The sequence below is a fragment of the Echiichthys vipera genome, assembly GCF_963691815.1.
Source record: "Echiichthys vipera genome assembly, chromosome: 2".
Classification (NCBI taxonomy): domain Eukaryota; kingdom Metazoa; phylum Chordata; class Actinopteri; order Perciformes; family Trachinidae; genus Echiichthys; species Echiichthys vipera.
This window is the reverse complement of record NC_139827.1, coordinates 9885164-9906337: the sequence shown is the minus strand read 5'-3', so window position 1 is coordinate 9906337 and position 21174 is coordinate 9885164. Positions and strand designations below refer to the sequence as shown.

General features: G+C 40.0%; 1 protein-coding gene across 1 annotated transcript in view; it reads right to left on the bottom strand.

Moving 5' to 3' along the window:
* fbxw7 (F-box and WD repeat domain containing 7) overlaps positions 1-16989 on the bottom strand; it is a 121847-nt gene extending 104858 nt beyond the window's left edge. The window contains exons 1-2 of the mRNA XM_083937992.1: positions 16686-16989; positions 4788-4946 (exon numbers count right to left, since the gene is read on the bottom strand). The gene's annotated coding sequence lies outside the window, so the exon portion shown is untranslated. The remainder of the gene's footprint in view (positions 1-4787; positions 4947-16685) is intronic.
* Between the last annotated feature and the right edge of the window lie 4185 nt (positions 16990-21174).

The window sequence follows — 21174 nt, the reverse complement described above, 5'->3', positions numbered from 1 at the left end:
ACAGCACAGAAGTCCTGACAGCTCATTTAAGAGGCACAGTTTCTGAATACAGCCTGTGTTCATTTCTCTGTGGATTGAGTGTTGTGATATTTTCACAGTACACCACCTCAACCTGATTTATAATAGAAAAATACATGGAAATCTAACTTATATGTACACAATATGGGACCTTTATATACCAAACATATCGTATACTAAAAACTGTTATTCCAACATGGTGGTCAGACAAACCCTGAGGTGTTACAAGAATATCTTTGATACCTGTTGCAGGTGTGAACTTTTAACCCAGTCTGGTTGGCATGTTCTCACACAGCAGGGCTGGGAGTCTCTTACAGATTAATTATAAAACAGGCCTCGTCTAGTCACACTGGACCCGTGTTTAAGACGTGACTCATTCTGTATTTTGTCAGCGCTTCGTTTTAGTTCCGAGCTCTGTGGTCCACATGAGTGCATTGTTCAGGATATTTCCTTAGTGAATGAAAACCACATTCTTAAAATGAGGATGCCAAGAAAATGTGCAAGCAGGGATGCTATATTAATGAAAAAAAAAAAAAAAAAAAAAAAAAATGCTCAAGAGCCACGGGTTAATCTCCTTATTAGCAACTATCATTTAGCTTTTACACAGTATTAACTTGGCTCATATGGAAACGAATGCCTTCCTTTCAATATGTATGCTAAGGTGGGTCCAGATCTACTTAAGTCGGGGAACTGTCTGGAGCAGCTGCAAACTAGCGAGGAGTACAGAGAGAATGAAAGACACTTCATAAATCACTGCTGGAATGCAGCCTCATTTCCTCTCTGACCCCACCTTCTCCACAGCTTCTTCCTCCAATTCCAAGAGCTTTCTTCACCAAGCAACTGAGACCTGACCACCACAATCATGACACAATTTGCAGCTGAGTCTCAGCACTAAAGAAAAAAAAGAAAAGTTTTCCCCGCAGAAAACTAGCTCACGTTTCAGTCATGCAGAGCAGACGTTACGAAAGCAAAACAGACACTAATGAGAGGAGGCAGAATTAATGACAGAGTCCGATCATACATGTTGGGGTCAGGCTGTTGATTCACAGTTGATCGATGTCATTACTGCAAAGAAAACCTTTCCAAGCTTTTGCAGACACTGTTCTCATCCTTTAAAAGTTTCCATTACAAGTTCGAGAGGGAGGCTCTCTTGAGATTGTTAAACTTCAAAGCGCTTCTCCTTTCCTCTGTGCCGTTCTGTTACTGCTCTGCAAAGATTTACAAATCGCCAGATCAGGTCAACATGTTCAATAAATATATTTATGACATATTCAAATTCATTAGAAACAGTAGGCCATGTTTTTTTTAATCTTAGTATCACTAGATTTAATTTGAAATGTTCTAATTTGCATCATAACAACATTCAGTTTGCAGATGTGATGAAGCCAAATGTTCCAACAAATTGCACACAGCACCTCACACTGCAAATGCTATTGGCCAAATGACTGTGCAGGGCTTCAGACTACGAGCAAATGGTCACATTTTGCGACCAAAATTTGAGAGTGCGTCACTGAATTTTACATCTGGTCGCGCGTGTGCTACCAGATGTCTCGCCATATCAATATGCAAGAGGCTAAACAGCAACAGAGTGACAGATAAGACAGGAACAATACTGTATGTAAGCAGTGTAAGAAGATGGTGCCGGCATCCCCGTAACACAAACACGTAGCCCAACACGTGAGCCCCGCAGCTTTCATTATCAGGCCACAAGTTATAATCACAGTGTCGCACCTGATGGACCTGAAGCCTCCTAGGTTAGGACGGACGGTTTCTGTTGTCTGTCGGCAGCTCCCGAGCCGAGTGACAGCAGAAATTTTCTAAACCAAAATAGTTTTCGTGTCGGCTCTATGGGAAGAGTTTAACTGCTTCATTGAGTTTGTTTCTCCGCCCAGCGCAGCGGGTGAGGCAGTCGGCAGCAGGTGACACACAGACTGAGCGGATTAGTCAGTGTAGATACGGTTCATATTTTAAAACACATATACACCGGGGAAAAACTCGGGTGTGAGTGGATCGACTTAATAAAATGGAAACGTATCTGTTCCGTGAGATGAGTGAGTGACGGTCATCACGGCGCTTCTTATCTCACTCTCTGTGGAGCAGTGCCCCTTTGCACATAAAACCAAGCACCAATGGGCTCCTTCCTTTAGGACTGCATTTGGTAATCAACTTGAATGAACTCTACTACGAGAGGAGCTGGTACCGGGCCATTTGGTAAGTATTTCAAAACACTCTTTATAAACTCCGGGTTTGCTAACTACGCTGTTGGTGCTTTGGTTAATGTGTTAGGACTCTTATCATGCTACTGCAGAGGTTTGGTGTTATTTTAAGCAGTCTAAGTGGATAAAAAAGCTGTTTTAATGCCTTCACCGCCTACTGCCCTGAGCTAATCAGTGTTAGCCACATCTGGCTGTTCGCAACTCTACCGGATTTCTCTGTTAATGGTTCATACATGGAAAAAAAACTGTCTCGATGGCTTAATTGATGTACATAAAGTGCCGGAAAAAAACATGGGATGATTTTGCGCCAGAATTACACTTTAAGATGTTCCTTTAAAGGATGAATGATACATTTGCATGATATGATAAAATATCTATGGTACATTTGGTAAGATAACCGGCTCCTGATTACATAGAAGACGTGCTTGTGTATCTTTTTTTAGCGTCAGGGCCAGAGAAACTTACAGAGAGGGACAAAGATGTTCTTAGAGAGCAGATTAAGTGGTGTTTCATCTCAGAGGAAATCGTGTGTTACCTGGGCAGCAATGTGCTGCTACCATGGAAACACCAATAAAACAACAGGTGCCATGACTTTGAGCATTACCAAAATGTTTTAGCACGCTCTAAAAATAGAGCGGCCATCCATTGTCCATTGGCTGTCCAGGATGTTACCATTTATATAAAAGAACTAATGTAATTAAAATAATACATGAACATCAATTCTTTGAAAACATTTTTGTCATTTTTTAAAGGAAGTTTGAAGTGAACTTTTGTTTTTGAACTTCTTAAAAGAGTGATGTCATTCATACTTATTATCTAGTGTTTATACAGCTTGGCCCAATAATGAGTCAAATTATGATTTAGAAAATCAAAGAGAAAAAAGTAATTGCTCTTAAATCAAACTGACAACCTCAAGGTCAGGAATCGGACCAAATTACTCTGTAAGCAAACAGGAATATTTGATCTTTATAATTACTATGGGAGCATATACAGAGGCATGCAGAGGGTGAGACTAGATGTAATCAATCACGGGTGCTAGTAAAATACAATTCTTTTTTTTTTAAAGTAGTGGATAATGTAGAGGATTATTTCAATATATTATAAAAGCAGTACTGCGTGTCATTTTAAGAAAAACAACCAGTTTCTTTTCCAGGTCAGTTAGTTAGTTCAGTCAATCTGCAACGCAGTCGCCAGAATACAAACATGAATATGACAAAAAAATGGTGACATTGTACATTTCTGCAAATTACAGATATGATGAATATCAACATTTGACTTTCTGATGCTCCACATTAGCAGTTTTAAACACACGATTAACCTAAATTCAAACAAAAACTATTAACGTTACTTAGGTTTAGGCATTAAAACGACCTGGTTAGTTTTAGGAAAAGATCATAGTTTGGGTTGAAATAAGTACTTTAATAATTTAAGTAATTAAGTTTCACTTTCACACGGGATGGGACACGAACAGCAGACAAACTGCAGTCCCTTGGCTGAAAATGTTTGACCCAACCTCCTCCCTAAGCGGAGTTTGAGGCTTGTTGTACTACGCCAGGTGTAGGGGTGAACCCGAATAGTGGTCTATTCGCCGATACGCTCTGAGGAGCCTGATTCAACTCTCATCGCAAAATGCGTAAAATGTGGTTATGAAACATATTCCTTTCTGGCTCTGGGGGTGCTGAATGTCTGATTTAACCCAAAGTTTCACCCAATAAACCATGATAAATAGCCTATTTGGGTGATAATATAAACCTATAAAATACTCGTTGCTAAAAGTGTGAAAATAACTCATGTGCTTTTAATCTATCTCCTTAGTGTGCAGGAATAACCCCCCCCCCCCCCCCCCCCCTCGTAGACTAAGTTGTACTATCCAGGATCCGGCACCGTCGGAGCTCATCTTGGCTGGGCTTTAAATCTATCTGGCCGTCAGAAACACAACAGTCTGCTCCTGTTTAGTCATCAGCATCACTTAATTTGAAATTTGCCCATTTGTTGTTTTTCATTATAGACGTTCAATCCGACACAGTGGCGTGAAAATGAAACTACAGTTTTAAATATACCGTCAGCTATTGTCAACAAAACAAAAACACATTTATGTTATAATAGCAAATACTTGCAACAAAGATGCTCCTATCAGAAATCACATCTCTCAGTAACCTTCTGCCAGACACGCGTGACCACGTGAATAAAATTGTGTTTAAAAAGTGAAAACATCTGGGCATCCTACTGAACAAAATGTGGATGTATGGATGGTTTTTTTTTTAAACAAAGGATTTAAAACTCCTCCTATATATGCAATGAGCCATAATACTCCTACAAACAAAAATACCAACAAGTTACTCATTCCTTTCATCATATCAAGTTTCACATGTACACACAAATGTTGCGAGGCGACACTGCAATTCAATCCAATATCCATTTAACAGATCCACAGATTAAGACCCAGAGAGCCACTAGAGGAGAAAAAAACTCTAGAAACAGCAGCAGAGAAACAGCAGCAGAGAAACAAGAGCAGTGAAAACAGTTTACAACAAGACACAGAAGGGGTCAAACCTGTCAGTCGAGGGACAGCGTAGGGGCTCCGGAAAAGCTTGCCAGTGTTTGTGGATACAGAGTGTTATCTGCAGCAGACCCAGAGGCGCAGACCTTCCTCTTTGAAGTGATGCTGAGCCACGAACTGAGCCGCGGGCACTGAAGGTGGAAGGTGGGAGGCTAGAGAAAATGTAGAGAAAGCAATAAAAAGGTGAGAACTGAGGGTTACAAAAGAAATAAAGAAAACATGCGCCTAACTTTTCATCTTGTAATGTCAGAAGAATGCACCTCAGAGATCATTAAGAGCAACTCTGTGTGGAGCAGAGACTAAAACTTTCAGGGTCACGTCATTGTTTTTCTCTTATTTGCTACGTCTTGTTTAGGGGGGCCATCTTTCCTTCAAGGGAGTAATGAAGAAAGCATATGGTGTCCATGTGCTGGGGAATGATTTGCCTGCAATGGGAGGGGATGTACTAGGGACACAATCAGATGACATAAGTGAGGAAAGTGAATTGACAGACTGTTTGCCTGCTCCTTCTGTTCACTGTACGTCTCCCTCAAGGATTATCCTCTCTAATAGACTTAAAGGCACTTTAACTGAGCCGCCAGCTGCCTGCATTCCCAACGGAAAGCCACCCAGGTTAAGTCTGAGGGAGGATATCCTACCATGACAATGCAACACATTCCTATAGTGCCTTTACTTCTCTATCACACCAAAATAATATTTTATTCATCTCTGATCTAAAGAAGAGCCGGTCAAAAGGCAATTTACGGAATAAAGACTTTAAAACAACCTGAAATAAACGTAGGTATCAAAGATTGTTGTATCAGACAGCAACACATTCATGCATTTTGAGTGCCTTCGTGTCTGCTTAAAGCTGTAAACTTGGGATCAATTCAACCAAGATGCATTTTTGAGCTACAGTAAGCGCAGCCCAACCTACTTTAATTTTGATAAACAGTAAATAATTCATCGAGAAGAAAGGGAATGTGGGCCAGAGAACTGTGATCTACATAATTTCAAACTGAGACGATTTCTAGGCAGTCTCTAGTTTGGCAAACTGCACCATGAAAAAATAATAAGTTGTGTTGAATCCACAAACAGACTAAATACAGTGTTTCAGACTTAATTGCCACAAGTGGTTAGGTTGGTTTTGGCCATTTTAAAGCTGGATAGAAATTTCTACCATACGGTGCACATTTATGGAAGGAATTATTATAGTCCTCAACAGTACAACCGCAATTTAAATCACAATTTGGAAAGAGTATGAAGGACGACGATGATGAGGGTGCCAGCTGCAGACACCTGTGTGGAAAAAGAAAAGACAAGGACAGAATGCTGCAGTGACTTTGGCTTTTTAGTGGATTAATCTGAATTTGGGAACTAATAATTAGGTCAGTGGTTTTCTGTCCTGCTCCACAGAGTACAAAGACTTGCTGGTTTTTGCTTCGAGGCATCTAATCATGGACTAATTTAGACAATAACCGTCTGACTGCACAGAAAAATAGACTACTTTCTTGTATCATCACTGATTCCCTCTGTTTCTTTCTGTCTGACCCGTTCTGAGCTGATGAAATGTCAGCTAATAACCAATTTCTAGCTATTCAACATTAATAGTAGCTATCCTACTTTAAAGTGGCAAGTAGGGACAACACAATGGTTGGTTGATTGTGATTGTAAAAGCCAGGCGCTGTTTTTATGAAGGCAATCAATGTTTGATTTTTATAAATGTCATTCCTCTTCTGTTTTAGCCTACACATAAAAGAAAATGGATTCCTTATCTGGGCAACATTTCTATCTCTTCATCCAGTAGCTTGATAACAACGGCGTGATCTGCCAAACTGCGTGATTGTCCATCCACAAATGAATGCACTCGTACAGAGAAATATAGATTCTATGTTAAAGACACAATCTGATTTGTGATTCTAGAGATGCAGCTATCGTGTTTCTGTAATTGGTAAAAGCTGGAAAAGCAGAGAATACTCAGATAATCAAATATAAAATGTATATCATGTCTCATCAGAAAAGTCTAGTCAAAGTTTTGAATCAACCCCAACATGCCGTGGAACCAGTTCAGAGAAATCCTGAGAGTTTTACCGACTGTGTTGAACAAATTCAGGAGAAACAAACAGGACTCCCTGCTCGATTCTGCTATCTTTTGAATGTGCATTTCTCTAAACGCTGCATCCACATTGCCCACTATATATTCAGTGTTAACAGCAGCTGAATGAGAGCACTCTAGTGTTCACATAATGGGGAAACCGAACTAAGAAACTCTGCAGAAACTCAACCACGCAATCTCATAACGATCGACTGTTGAGAAGCTGCATGAAACAACCAAGAGCTTTACCAAAAAGCACCATGAAATGAATATCAACTCAGGTTTCGGTGATCTTGTAAGAGGTTTGCTTGTAAGAGCTCTGACAGGCTCCTCTTGGTCCATGAGACAGTGGGGAACCTCTGACCAGGCGTGTAAAAGAAGCCTCCATTCACAAAGACAGCCGTTTCCATGCCAACAGGACCTCTGCTGGGAGAGGCCTCCTTTCAAATGGTTTTCATCCTGCACCTCTGCTGCTGCAGTCTTGGAGCAGGATTGGTGGGCATTTGAGAGGGAGAGAGTTGTGGGTGGCAGTGAAGAGATGCAATTGTGTTAAGGCAAGATGGAAAAGGTCTGAGCTGAAAGCCCCGGAGCCTCTGACAGGAATCCGCACCAAAGACCGCAGATGGATCCGTGTGTTGGGGAGCTTCCTCCCTGTCACTCTGACATTGTGAAGTAGTCAAAAAAACATTTGCCATCTGTCTTAATGTAGTAGGACTGCTAATGGTTCACATTCCTAATTAAGCTACTGATGTATTGGGTGATATGACAAAAGATATCATGATACAATATAAATGAACCGTTAGAGATGTCATTATACCATAATAATTATACACTGATATATTTGGCTGTGTTAGGCCACTGGATAGCTGCAAAACAATGAGTAGAACTGCTTGAGGTAAAACTGTATTTAAGGGAGGTATAATCAATAGTTTTTTCAATAATGTATCAAATAACAAATGACGATGTGAAAGGTGTCGCCCCTTTATGAACCTCCAGAGAATTACCACCTGAAACTCTTTAGCTTTTTCTCAACTGTATAGACAGTTTCAGATGATTATTTAGAAGTCCAGTCCCTAAACAGAAGTCCTGAATCTCGTCGTCTCTTCATTAAGACATTTTTGTTGCCATCCTTGTGTAAATCACCCTTCATCTAGGACCTTCGTTCCATTGTAGGTTTGTTTGCTGCAGCCATGATATAAATGTCATCAAGACGCACCATTCACTCTCTGTGAGTACACCACAGAAGATGAGCGGCTGCATTCACATCTGGGCTCACTCAGAGATTTAACATTTTTAGTATTGAGATGCTGGGAGGATAAACTCTGTTTGATGCCCAGTTTGACTGATTCAGACATTTGCGTTGTCACACGCAGCCCCGCCGGGTAATGTCTACATAATTTCAGGTTTGCAGTGCATGTGTCAAAGGGACTATTGTTGTTTTTGGCCTCAGCAGGCGGCTGTACCTGCTCAGCACCAAGGGGCCCACAGACACAGTTAGCAACTAGCTGGTACAAACTTAATCAGTGACAATATGTCGATATGCTCATGACCCGCTGTCCTCAAATGGCCAAAAAAAATGTTGATTTAACAAAAGGTTTAGTTCTTTTATCTATAAAATGACTCTCAATTGAATTTTTAGAAAACATACCACTGGTATATTACAATATATATTTACTACATGATTCAAAATGATACACAGAATTACATACAATAAAAAATGAACATATTGCTCACCACTATTGATTATATTAGAAACCACAGGCATTTTAGAAACCTGTTTCTGATATTGTCTTTAAAATGTGTGCTTGTAAAGATTAATCAATCAGTCTATTGGCTATCAAATCAAAAATCACAAATTTGAACCGTATTTAATGAGAAATTCATCAAAAACAATAGAGCTGGAGGGTCGGCTCTCTGTGAGCACATTGTCTCAGTATATGTTCCCATAGACATGATGAGTGAAAGGATACAGGAGCTTTTTAAAAAATGTGCTTGTTCAGCACAGAGAAACAAAGACTCTTAGGACGGGATAAAGACTCTCCTCCGTTCTTCCGTCTAGATTTAAATGGTATAAGAGAGTGTGCCACGGCATAATTTATAACATATGCACTATTGACTCGTTTCCCCCCAAACTGCAACTTCCTGTAGTCCCCGCAGTATGTCACACAGCGTTCACAGTATAGCCCACATCAAAGCAATATGCCTGGGAGATTCCTCTCTGTGTTCATTAACCAACTCGGAGCTACATGGCACAGCACTGAATTATTAACACGCTCCTTGTGCCTCACAGACATAGAGCAGAGGGTCATTCGCAACTGCAGAACACACCCACGCTCAACTGTAGTTGCCTGTAAATCTCCAGTTAACCCCCCGAAACTCATTAACAAAGCATATTAAGTTAGGACAGACCAGAAAGCACTGTCATGATCGATTAAAGCAATATAGACTTAGAAATCGGACGATGAAAGCACCCAGTAAAATAGAGCAAAACAATAATATACTAAATTAAAAGATACGGTATTTACTTTTTACGTGAGGGTGAGAGAAGCAAACAACTTTAGAGGACTGATAACAGCAGGGCATGACAAGGAAATAAGTGAGAAGTTTTAGGTAAATGATCACGGGTAACGGCCTGAAATTATTTTAATTTACACAGAAAAGATGTCAAACATTTAAATTGGACTATATAAAAAACACTGATTGACAACTTTACATAAAACACAGCGTAAAGCACTACTTTAATAAATATGAATATCTGATTAACCTCTGAAAACATCACCCTCCAACAGCACAGTTCGCCTTCAGGGTGCGACCTCACGATGCTACAATATTGCTACCTTTGTGAGCTCACTAAAAAATGCAAACTTAAAGCTAATTGACACAAGATAAGAAAGACAACACAAGACACCATCACATAATGTTTTTATCTGTATCCACATCTCCCACAGATTCAGAGCAGCAGCATGGAGATGAAGCGATCGTGCTACTGAGCTAATGTTAGCATGCCTCAAGCTCAGTGTTCATCTTCATAGAATCGCCTGAAAACAACACCTGTCTGCTGCAGTAAAACCACACAGACCTCTACACACACACACACACACACACACACACACACACACACACACACATCAGACTGCTCGGTTCTAACGTGACTCAGAAAGACATTTCTCTGTTCTGAGCCATGATGGACGGCACAGTGGAATTAATAAATTAGCGGCTAGTGTACTTCCTCTGCTTGGTACAATCGAAAAGTCAAACAGATTGTCAGTTTGCGTGCATGTTTTTAAAGCCTAACCTTCTTGAAACAGAGCAGCTAATGTTGGTAGCAGCGCAACAAGTTAGCTGCTGGGTCGCTCCTGCAAGTCACCGCTGTGCACCCAGCCCCAGTGTGAGGAGAGGAAAGCCACCGTAAAATCACAGCAGAACATCAGCGACGTTGACTAAGCCCACAGTACAATGCTTCAAATCTTATAGATCGTGTAACAACGATCATTGATGCTGCAAAATGATGAAGCGATGAATAAGTGTCTAAACTAAGTTACTGCTCACTAACAATTAACCTAATGTTTATTACCGAAAGACCTTTAAATGTGAAAGAAAAAAAGTGATGTGGACGCAGCATTCAAGAGTTGCTTCAAAACGAGGTAAGGAAGATAAAAGGCCTACGGTGTTTGTTATAATATCCAAACATTTGACCTACTTACGGTCCTCTTTTTTCATGCTGTTGTCTGTTTTTGCCCCAAAGTCCTACTTGATGGGTTTCTTAGAGAATTTCATGAGATTTCCTGGAGACGGGAGATCCCTCCGTCTTCAAGGTAACTTGGACCTCCCCACAGAAAAGCCCTTTAATTTCCTCTTTCCTTGATCTCACTTTCTCTCAAGTGCCTCTGCCCACACACACACACACATTCACACAATGCTGACAGCAGGTTGGACTTTAGTAGAGTCTGCTAATCTAATCCTTTTGCTTCTCCTCTCTGTGCTTTATTTCCTTCTCATTTCCCCCGTTTATTAACTCCTCTAAATATGCCCGTGCACACACACACACACTATACCTCCTCCACTTGTTACTTTCTGTCTTTTTTCAAGTTTTTCTCCACCAATTCCTCCACATCTACATTTTATCTCTTCTCTATTCTCTTTTGACCTTCTGTTCGCTCTCCTTAAGGCCTGAACATCAGTCCTCAACAACCATGGGATTGTCTGAGTTCATTAAAATGGATGAAAAGAAAGTGCCACGTGCTTAATACGTCTAATAACACTTTCAACTTTCAGACTCACCTCTAAATTCAAACTCTGTATTTAAAACATTACAATACCACTTGAAAATCAACCTCTCTTTTTAGCACTTTGACATGGTAACACTGTCTCTCTCTCTCAGGCCTACCTGGAAGAAGTCCTCAAATTGATCTTGCCCTTAATTCCCCTCCCTCCTCTTTGGACACTGCCCGTCAAACTACTGTTATCAACTCCCCCAATCCAGCAGATGTCATGAATCACTCATTATCCAAAGGCCCTTTTACTAAAAATGTGTTTCGGTTCCCAAAAGGCCTTGAGGACTGCCCATTATAATCTGACTGCACTCACTGAAGCACTCCACTTCAACACAAGACTGTCCCCTCTTCAGTCCTCATCGTCATGGAGCTTTCCACTTCCTCGAAGACCATGAGCCAGATGGCCGTTGCCATCCTTGTTGACTTTGGGGTATTCCCAACGTATGGCAGGACATTTAAACGTCTTCACTGCCCAACTGGACTCTGATAAAGACACTTTCTATGTCAGAATGGTAGTTGCAGCACCTTTGGATGGTTTCACAAAGATATATCTGACTTTGACTCAGCTCCAACTGCTAGCCAGACTTTAGATGATTGTCTAAATAAATCTGAGTAGCTCTTAGTTCACAGTTAGCCTGGGGGCAGGGTGGCTGACGTTTTAGACTTAAATAGTGTTGAAAAGCTCCCACTATAACTGTGTGCTCCAGATCATGTCAAAGTGTTACAGGATTGTCTCCTGAAACTGGATGTGACTGAACAATCACCCAAGCATGAAAACTACTTTGCATAGCAAAACTGTGCTAGTAAGTGGAATAAAACATAAACACAAAGCACACGGGTGGGAAAAGTTGTTGCCCTGGACCACCTGTAAAGCCTAGTCAACTGTTGAAGGAATCTCCACAAAGAGAGGTGAGTTTAGGGGATTGATAGCTGGGAAGACCAGATGAATCTTTTTAGCAGGCCAGATCCAGTGAAAGTCAATCAAAACTGGTTTTCTAATGTGGGCGGGTTTATGAGTAAGATACGGCACAGAACAACAAACAATGAGCAGTAAATAACATAGATCACTGATAATATACAGTACACACAGGGGAAGGCTTTGTACACCTGCCATTGTCAGAGTGTTTAGAGTTTGTATTACATATGGGTAGAACATTTAAGATGCACATCATATAATCCCAACATCACTGGTTTGATTCAGGCTGCGGACTTCTGTGGAAAGTGCCAAAATCAAAAATGTCAAGTCAACTTTAAGTTGCTAGTCCACGCCAAATACTGGGTTTCTATGCGTCAGATTTTTACCCAGTTAAAGAAAGAAAATGGTTGTTCCCTGTTCATAGCTCAGTTATAAAATTCTGGTGCACCACAGATAATCTGTTGTCTTTAGAATCGATCCCACACACACACAAAAGATTACCTTAAAAAAAACAAATAGGACAAATCTGTCTAGAGTCTCCCCGGGCCTTCGGTAGAGTTAACAGTGACGCAGGACACGAGTTATCTGGGCATAACAAATCAGGACATAACAGGCGACACATCTAAAAAAAAACTTAAACATGAGGTTGCAGTTTCCCCATTTCCCCCACAATCCTAGATTGCATGATACGTTTCATATCTGTGATAACATTCAGAGGGTTCTGTGGTTGCCTACAGTACAGGAAATATCCGCACAGCTCCAAAAAATAAGTTTAATACAGTGTTTATTAGTAATTATTAATCTAATTTACGCAAATGGGTTACAAATGTGCTTCTGGTTGTTTGTAATTATAAAAAGTTCAGTACAGAGTTACTAAGACCAGTCTTGACTCCAGAAATGTTTGCCAGCTGAAACACGTCCCCTCCATTGAAATCCTTAATAACGCATCTCACTCGTACCCCCCTTCATGTTTTGTCAATACGAGCTTCAAAGCCAGGAAATCTCACTGTCCATATGAGAATGGTTTTAGGAAGGCCCAGGGGTCAGTTACACAGCAACATTCAGGAGTGTGGGAATGTGAAGCTTTCCGCAAACAAAGTCTAGGATACCTCACATTTCTCACTCTCTCCGATGCCTTGCAGCAACAATCACAGCCAGAAAAATAGTATTTCATCACACTGATCCATGTGAACTGAAAAATATGCCATTCCTGACTCAATATTGTCAAGTTATCTTTGTACTTCTTGTGCATTCTACAAACCTCACTAGATCTAGACCACATTATTTGATTTACAGAGAACGATTCCCCTGTGAGCAAATTGCGACAGTAACATTGTATATCGCCTCAACCATGGAGGAACACACATGTCACACACAATATCATACATTTACCTGAAGGGTTATACATGGAGGGCATTCTGACTTGTGTGTAGAAAAATATCAATATGTGTGTGGTTTGTAAATAATAACAGCAATCATCAAGCCAAAATGAGAAACTGTACAGGTTGAACTCAAGAAAGCAAAGTCATTCTTCTCTGTTGGCTTTAAATCAAATAAACAGAATTATTTGTGGTGACTTACATGTTGCCCTCAGTGGATCTTTTCTATAATCTCTTCTAAAGGACATGAATAAATATATGGCCCTTTATTTAGAAAAAACATCACATCTAATCAATATCTTATCTGGGTATCAAATGAGTCTATCGTCTATATTGTAGTGTCTATGTTGTGGATCTAATTTGACAAGTAAACAATAAAATATCCATTCAGTCTATTGACCGTGTGTAAACAGTTGGATTCTGTGGTTAGGCTCTGTGCATCACATGGATCTTGTGCAAAATGAAAAGTAGCTTTGCAGTTGCACTTCTGTAATCCGTGTGATTCAAAACGATTCAAATACTTAAGTTACTCGCCGGGGGGATGTTTTGTCTCATCTGACATTGTACTGAACGACACTGCCGAAAATACAAAAGAGAAATGACAGAAAACGTATTGCCTTTTCCTTCTTTTATCACAGCTTGCATGCTGATCATCAAGGAGGCAGATGCTTCTTATTTTTGCTATTTCATCAATGACAGGCGCAGACCTGACAGGTCAAGTGACGGAAGTTAAGTAGCAGGTAGGGTGAAGAAGCAGCAGTATTCTCCTGGAGAGGAAATAGGAGCCACTAGTCTACAACGCCTTTCAATCTGACACTGTGAAGTGGGTTAAACCTGTGTTGGCTGTGTCAATGTGTTTTATTTGACCTGACTTCACAGCCCTCCTCTTCACCTTTGTTTAACACGAGTTATAATGAACTGTCCTTTCTATTTGGGATAGTAATTTATATATATTTTAGGTATGTTTCAATTAAATCTATCTAAGTTCTAGACTAGAAAAACAGTTCAAGAGAAATAAGAGAGAATCAGGGTGTGGAGAGTGATGAAACTGAAACTTTAGTTGGTACTTATGTAATTTAATTATGTGCGATTCTCATTTTAAGCACTAATGTGTAAGCTAATGAACAGTTCCAGAATCAAGTTTCTGTGAATACACGCTCAAGGTTTCGCTCATCTTAAACATGAGGGGATGGGGTCGTGCTCCAGCAGGAAATATCCTGGTTATGTGTAGCACATCATGTAAACATCATGTCTCTGTACCAGAAACATTAAAAAAAACGTATCTTTGTTGTAAAAACCTGAACTTGCTATTTGGATTACGGCAAATTACTTAAGTTAATCAACAAAAAAAAAAACAAATACAAAAATGATGTAATGATGGTCTAAGTATTGGAATAAAGTCTTAAACAAGTAGGCCTGTGAATGTTCTCATTTGTCCAGGTCATCGTTATCCCCAAAGACATTTCGGTCAAAAGCAACTGGACTGGTTATTTGTCTAGGAAGACGTTTCACCTCTCATCCAAGAGGCTTCATCAGTTCATGTACTTATGTGACCAGGCTGGGACTGGACCAACTTAAACAAGTAATGCACAGGACATATTGTGTTGTCGTTCTGGTCTCCCATTACAGAAGATTATATGGAGACCTCAGTGGTAAACAAGCAAGAAATCAAACTGGGTTCATCCTGAGCTCAGTGAGTACAGCAATTACAGATTTGCTGGATGTCGAGAAGTGAAATATTTGGCTTCAAACGTTCAGAAACTGATAATAAAATGATGTATACAGTGACATAAGTAGAAGCTGAATAGGGGCACAACTTCACCTACTTCCAACGTGTATAGAAAGGGGAAATCAGTCTTAAGATGTCAAAACTCCAGCAACAGTTGCAGTAGAGAGAATAAGTTTACTGTAAGACTGACGTGTGTCAGCTTGATGCCTTCCTCCGTCAGGGTCAGTCTACAGTGACAAAAGTAACCAGGTCTCTCTAGCCCCATTTTCCACATCCCAAATGGCATCAAAACTAAAATACTGGTGTTTAACATTACCACATATATCAGTAAGCGTGGACTAAATATTAGAAACTCACCTCACTACAACATTGTACAATTCAGCAGCTCCACAAACATCTCTAAAACAGTTTCAACAAAGACTGGAAATTATAACCTTCACAAAGATACAATTTATTTGAGAGCTATTGTTGCACAGACTGAATTACTTCTGGCTAAGCTTACCTAATAAAGTGACAACTGAGTATAGATAGGGGGAAACATTGTTGTTGGCCTTTCTAACAATCAACAAATCCACTGCTACTTAAAGAACTGCCTTCTGTATGAGCACGGTTGCTCTTTTGAATTATGCAATCCACTGTTTTCTTCAAACCTCTAAACAACCTTTACTGTTAGTTGCCCCGCGTGCCCCTGAAAGCATCTGGATTCAACCAACATTATACAAGTAAGATAAGATCATATAAGATGGAAATGATTGTTCTTGCGCTTGTTTGGAGGAATGATTGCTCCAAAATTGCAGTAACTATTACAAAAGCAATAACAATATAAGACAATAACAAAATACAAAACATAAAAAGTGTCTAAGGAGCAAAGTGCAAATGGCATAACATGATGTAGTAGAGATACATTGCACATGATAATGAACATAATATAGCCAATGCTGCTGAAATGAATATTGCACATGATGATGGGCACCAAACATAATATTGGTATCATTGGAGAGGCACAAGTTAACTTCGCGTGGGGTCTGTTAGCATTTGGGACATAAAGCTAAAACTCTAAATAGAAAAAAAGATCATTCACCTGCACCTTTATTTTCCAAACTATTATTAGCTAGCTTAAATGAAACTCACTCGTCAACTTTGAGCTCACCAACGTGTTGCATGCGGATTGAACTACACGCACTTCTGCAGCTTCTGAAGTTTGTGCAGCTCGGTTTAAAAGGCAAAGTTTTAGCGACGGAGTGGAGCCGCACACGGGCACCAAACTCACGTCTGTTTGTTTTGAATCCATGGTGGAAACACCACGACACGGAGAGCTGAATGTGACACCGACAACTTCTTTTGAAATCGCTCACAAGCTCCACATCAACACAAGTGCGTTAAGCTGGCTAGCGTTAGCAATGCTAACTCGAGCTACTCGTTAGCTTGGCTAATGCTAGGCCCCCCCTCTCACTGCTCCCTTAGCTGCATTATCCTCCAGTTGTGATTTTTGCACCTCGTAATTTCACACCGTGTTTACCTCAGAGCCGTGGGGATGAACAAAGGACAGCAGGCCTCTCCGGTGATTCCTTTTATGGGTTGTATATCCAAACCCGAGATATCCTTTTGGAGCTTGAAGAAGCTAACACGTTAGCTGCTCTGTCAAAGCGACGAGAGTGTTGCTCGATCCTGCGGCTCTGTTGTTTTACTGGGAGACATGTGATGACGTCCGGCCGTTACAAGAGGGGGAAACGCGTCCACTGAGCCCGAACAGCGGCTCAGTTTGTGGGGGATTCTCCGTTCACAGGCTCTTCAACAACCGCCAGGTTTGTTCGTCTCCTGACTCTCTCACCGACTGGAGAGAATGGCTGTCGCGCCATGATGATGCCACGGTTTTTTTTGTTTGGTCGTGGGCGCTTGATTATGATGTAATAATACGCTACCGCCTGGAGGACAGCCATGTGAGGAAATGTGATTTGTCGTTGTTCTGGAAAGATGTACCGTTTGGCTTCCATGGCAACAAAGGTTAAACAAAGAAATATACGGAATTAATCTGTTGATCATTTTAGGTAAATATCATATTCACAAAGTTAAATTTAATGACTCTAAACCCTCTTTTATTGCTTTTGGTGAGGAAACTGAACAGTACAAAAAACAAGAAAGCGGCTAAAACCATTCAGATATGCACCATGTTTAATGTATTTATTTAAAACTCTCTCTGGCTCTGCTCTTGAATATTATATGTGTGTGTGTGTGTGTGTGTGTGTGTGTGTGTGTGTGTGTGTGTGTGTGTGTGTGTGTGTGTGTGTGTGTGTGTGTGTGTGCGTGCGTGCGTGCGTGCGTGCGTGCGTGCGTGTATGTGTGTATTGAAGACTATTTGTTTGTTGTTATTGTTTCGTATCATAAGAATTCAATAAAGATTTTTTTTAATCCATGTGAGAAAATATTTCCTTCAAAACTGAATTTCGTAATTATTAATAATAAGAAATGTACTTATACCACTGATAAGATACATTATTTTTTTTAAAGAAATGGAACAATAAAGCCCACTTTTTAATTTATTTTTTGTATGTACATACTTTGCTTTATTTATTGTTTTTTATATGCCTTTTTATTTTATTGTGTATCTAAGTACTCTAACTATATAAATTATTCAGTATATATAATATATATATAATAAAACAAAGGAGATTCTGGTTCATTTTAAGGAGCAGTTAACAGTTAACATTAACGGAAATAAAGCATTTAATAAAACATCAATAAGGAATTTATTTCATGGGATATGCAGAATTTCTTTAGTGATGACCAATTTTATTCCAGTTATTATCTTCAGTTAATCGTTTTGAAGAATATTTCCGAGATGATTTGAAGTTATCTGTTGTCTGTGAAATGTATTTTAAATATATGCTAATCATTGCATTTTTAATCAGTGTTATCTAGACCACTGATTGGAAATTGGCCGTGGTTTAAATATTTAATGACTTCAAAGCAAATATGCGTTTTTAATAAATAAGGCAGACCACATGCAATAGCATTATAAACATATGCAGATTCTCTATTGCTAGACAAGTCCTCATGAATTAATTGTGCATGCTCATAATCATTAAACAAATAAGATACAAGACTGGTTTCATGAAAGGGCACATTTCTAAAGCGACACTTTTCCTTTTATGAGGACTTAAATTATGTACAAAACGTCACCTCATTGCTAGTGGTACCTATAGGTGGTTTCACAAATAGTTTATCTTCTGAGAAGCAAGATCATAAATAATCCTTATAGCTGATATGGCTTTTTATTAAATGAGATAAATATGACAAGACATTTGGGATAAGTGAGATGGTGTGTGTCCTTTAAGACTTCTTATTACAAAAACTTATTATAAAAAAGTGTGTTTACAAAATGATTCTGTTGATTATATATTTGTATTATTATATATTTCGATCCATTAAGTTTTGAGGTGGAAAAACATGGGAGTGGAGAAGTGTGTCAGAAATCATGTTGGTTGAAAACCTATAATTCTTTCCAGCATGTTGAGCCCCATTTATTCATAGGCACAAAAAAAAGAAAGTAAATTACTGTGGATGAGAGCGCTGCTGCTGCTGATGCTGCTGCTCAAGTTAGCCCTGCAGTTTCAGCCATGGTTAGCTTACGCTCATGGTCATTTTCATGCCCTGTATCTGGATCCTCCAGGGAGAGTCTGAAACCCTGAGATATCACTAAGCACCAAACATGTGATCCTGAGAGGTGTGGAATTGGCACTGGCATCCGGTCAATGGGGACTAAAAAGCAGACCCTGGAAACAAAGAGCGACTGTAAATATCCTCATTTTGATACTAAACGCTCTCTGTAGCTGCATGCTTTTATGGAAATTGCTCCTGCAAGCAGACTCCTCACAAAATCTTAGTTTTTCATTGGTGTCATCTCTCTATGTGCTGTTTTGGTCGTTTTGTCAGTGAAACTAAGCATTCAAATATGTTGGATTATCCCGAGTGTTGTGTGTGTTTATGTTAGGGAGCCAGGTTTTTTGGAAATACTGAGATCATATCTCAATATTTCCATAAACACACAATCATCGTACCATGTTGAATTCATTAAACGGTTTTGTTTAATCTTTCTATAAAACCAGTTTCCCTACACAATTCTCTACAACAGTGACCTCTTAAAATAACGTAATGTCTGGAGTGATTTTCCTTCTCATATCGTTTCATTTTATTCATAAGGAAAAGAGCTGAATTGTCATTATTCAAGCTTTTCTCATGCATTATTTAATTATGTTATTAATGTACTTCCAAGTTAAAAGTCTCATAATGTGTAACTCGGTCATAAAATGTAAAATATATCCTTTGTATCCCCAAAGTTCACACAAAAAGTACAGAGGACATGACCTTTGTTCGTGTGCTCAGCTACAGATGTGTCTTATCAAATGTCCAAATGGTGCAAGAGGCAGGCTTTCATAAGAGGCAGTGGAAAAGTTCACACGCTTTAAATTGCTCATCACGACTTCACAAGGGATCAAACTCAGAACTATTGTGAAGTAAGCCTCCAATAATGTCACAAACACACCCTCTCTCTCACACACACATACCCTGGTGTACACTGTGTTTTCCTCTCAAAGATTTCCCAAGAACGACTGAATGCGAAGATTGCGACAGACGGACGATGCTCTGTAACATCACAGCTCTTAAAGGCAAACAAACACGACTGTGAAATGGAGCTGATAGAGTGTGACAGGCAGCGACGGGGCCTGCTGGGTAGACAGTGATTGAATCTACAGAGGCTTGGTGAATTCAGAGACGGGTCACGGGAAATATGATGTTATGGATGTGTCCTCGAGGGGATTACATCACATCTCTGTGCACTGTGTCAGACATGGCTTTTAAACATACCTGACCTCAAATAAACCTGGCGTGACGTGCATATTGTTTGCCACAGTCATGTTTGGTAAGAAGCGGTTTTATTTGCATGTAAACCAGTTCAGGCGGATCTGACACAGTGTGAACAATGCCCTGAGAAAACCCCTACACCTGCTGCTGTAGATTATACTTTCTCAATAAGGTGCACCTATCACTCCTTTTCGACGGAGCCTATAGGCCATTGACCAGTTTGCCAGAGTCTTCTGTCCTTTCCTTTCCAGCTGTTTCCATGTCAGTCGGCTCTGCTCGATGTCAGTCTCGAGGGCCCTTCGCCTGGTGTTTCTTGGGCCGGTCTCTGAAGGCCATGTAATGCTGGCACTGGGCTTCCAGAGGCCTATCGGTCCGCATCTTCTTCTCTTGACCTCCCCTTCCACAGGTTGTTGGCCTGTTCTCTAGAGATCTTTATTGCTGATGGTATCTGGCCAGTGGATGCTCAAGATCCGCCTCAGGCAGCTGTTGAATGTTTTGTCAATGTGATCTGTGGAGTGTGTGACTAAAAGGTCAGAAATAAACTCAGGAGGGGCGCCTTGAGTAGCCTTAAAAGAGTACTCCACAGATTTAGTAGTGCAGTTTCACACAGTTAATAGGAAAGAAGAATGTTGAGAAAAATGTTGAGGCTTTTAGTCTGAACCGGGGGTCAAGCTGCAAAAAGACTGGATTCTATAATGTGACATCTTCTGCCAGAGCCTCCCTGGTGCAGGTAAACACCCACGTCTTACTCTAACCCTCTTGTGAAACCACGTTTTCCTCCAGCACCACACAACTGATTTCCCAGTAGCACTAAACATAACTAGTAAACTCACTTTGACATGTAAAATCAGTGCAGTGCCCCTTTAAACAAAGTAAATCAATTCTAAACCTTTCCGTAAAGAGGGAAAGACGGGTGTAAGGTGTTTGGAAAGCCTGACAGCTGATGTCTGCACTGTACATAGCCTGTAAATAGGTTTTTTAAAAGACAAGACGAGGCTGCTGCAAAAATCAAGGAGTGAAAACATAAAACAACACAAGACTGTGTGTGTTCTTCTAAAATTTGAAAAAGATGTTGTTTTTGAGGTGACAAAATTTTGATAAGACAAGACTTTAGGTGTGATGCTGCAAATTTAAATGACTGCTAA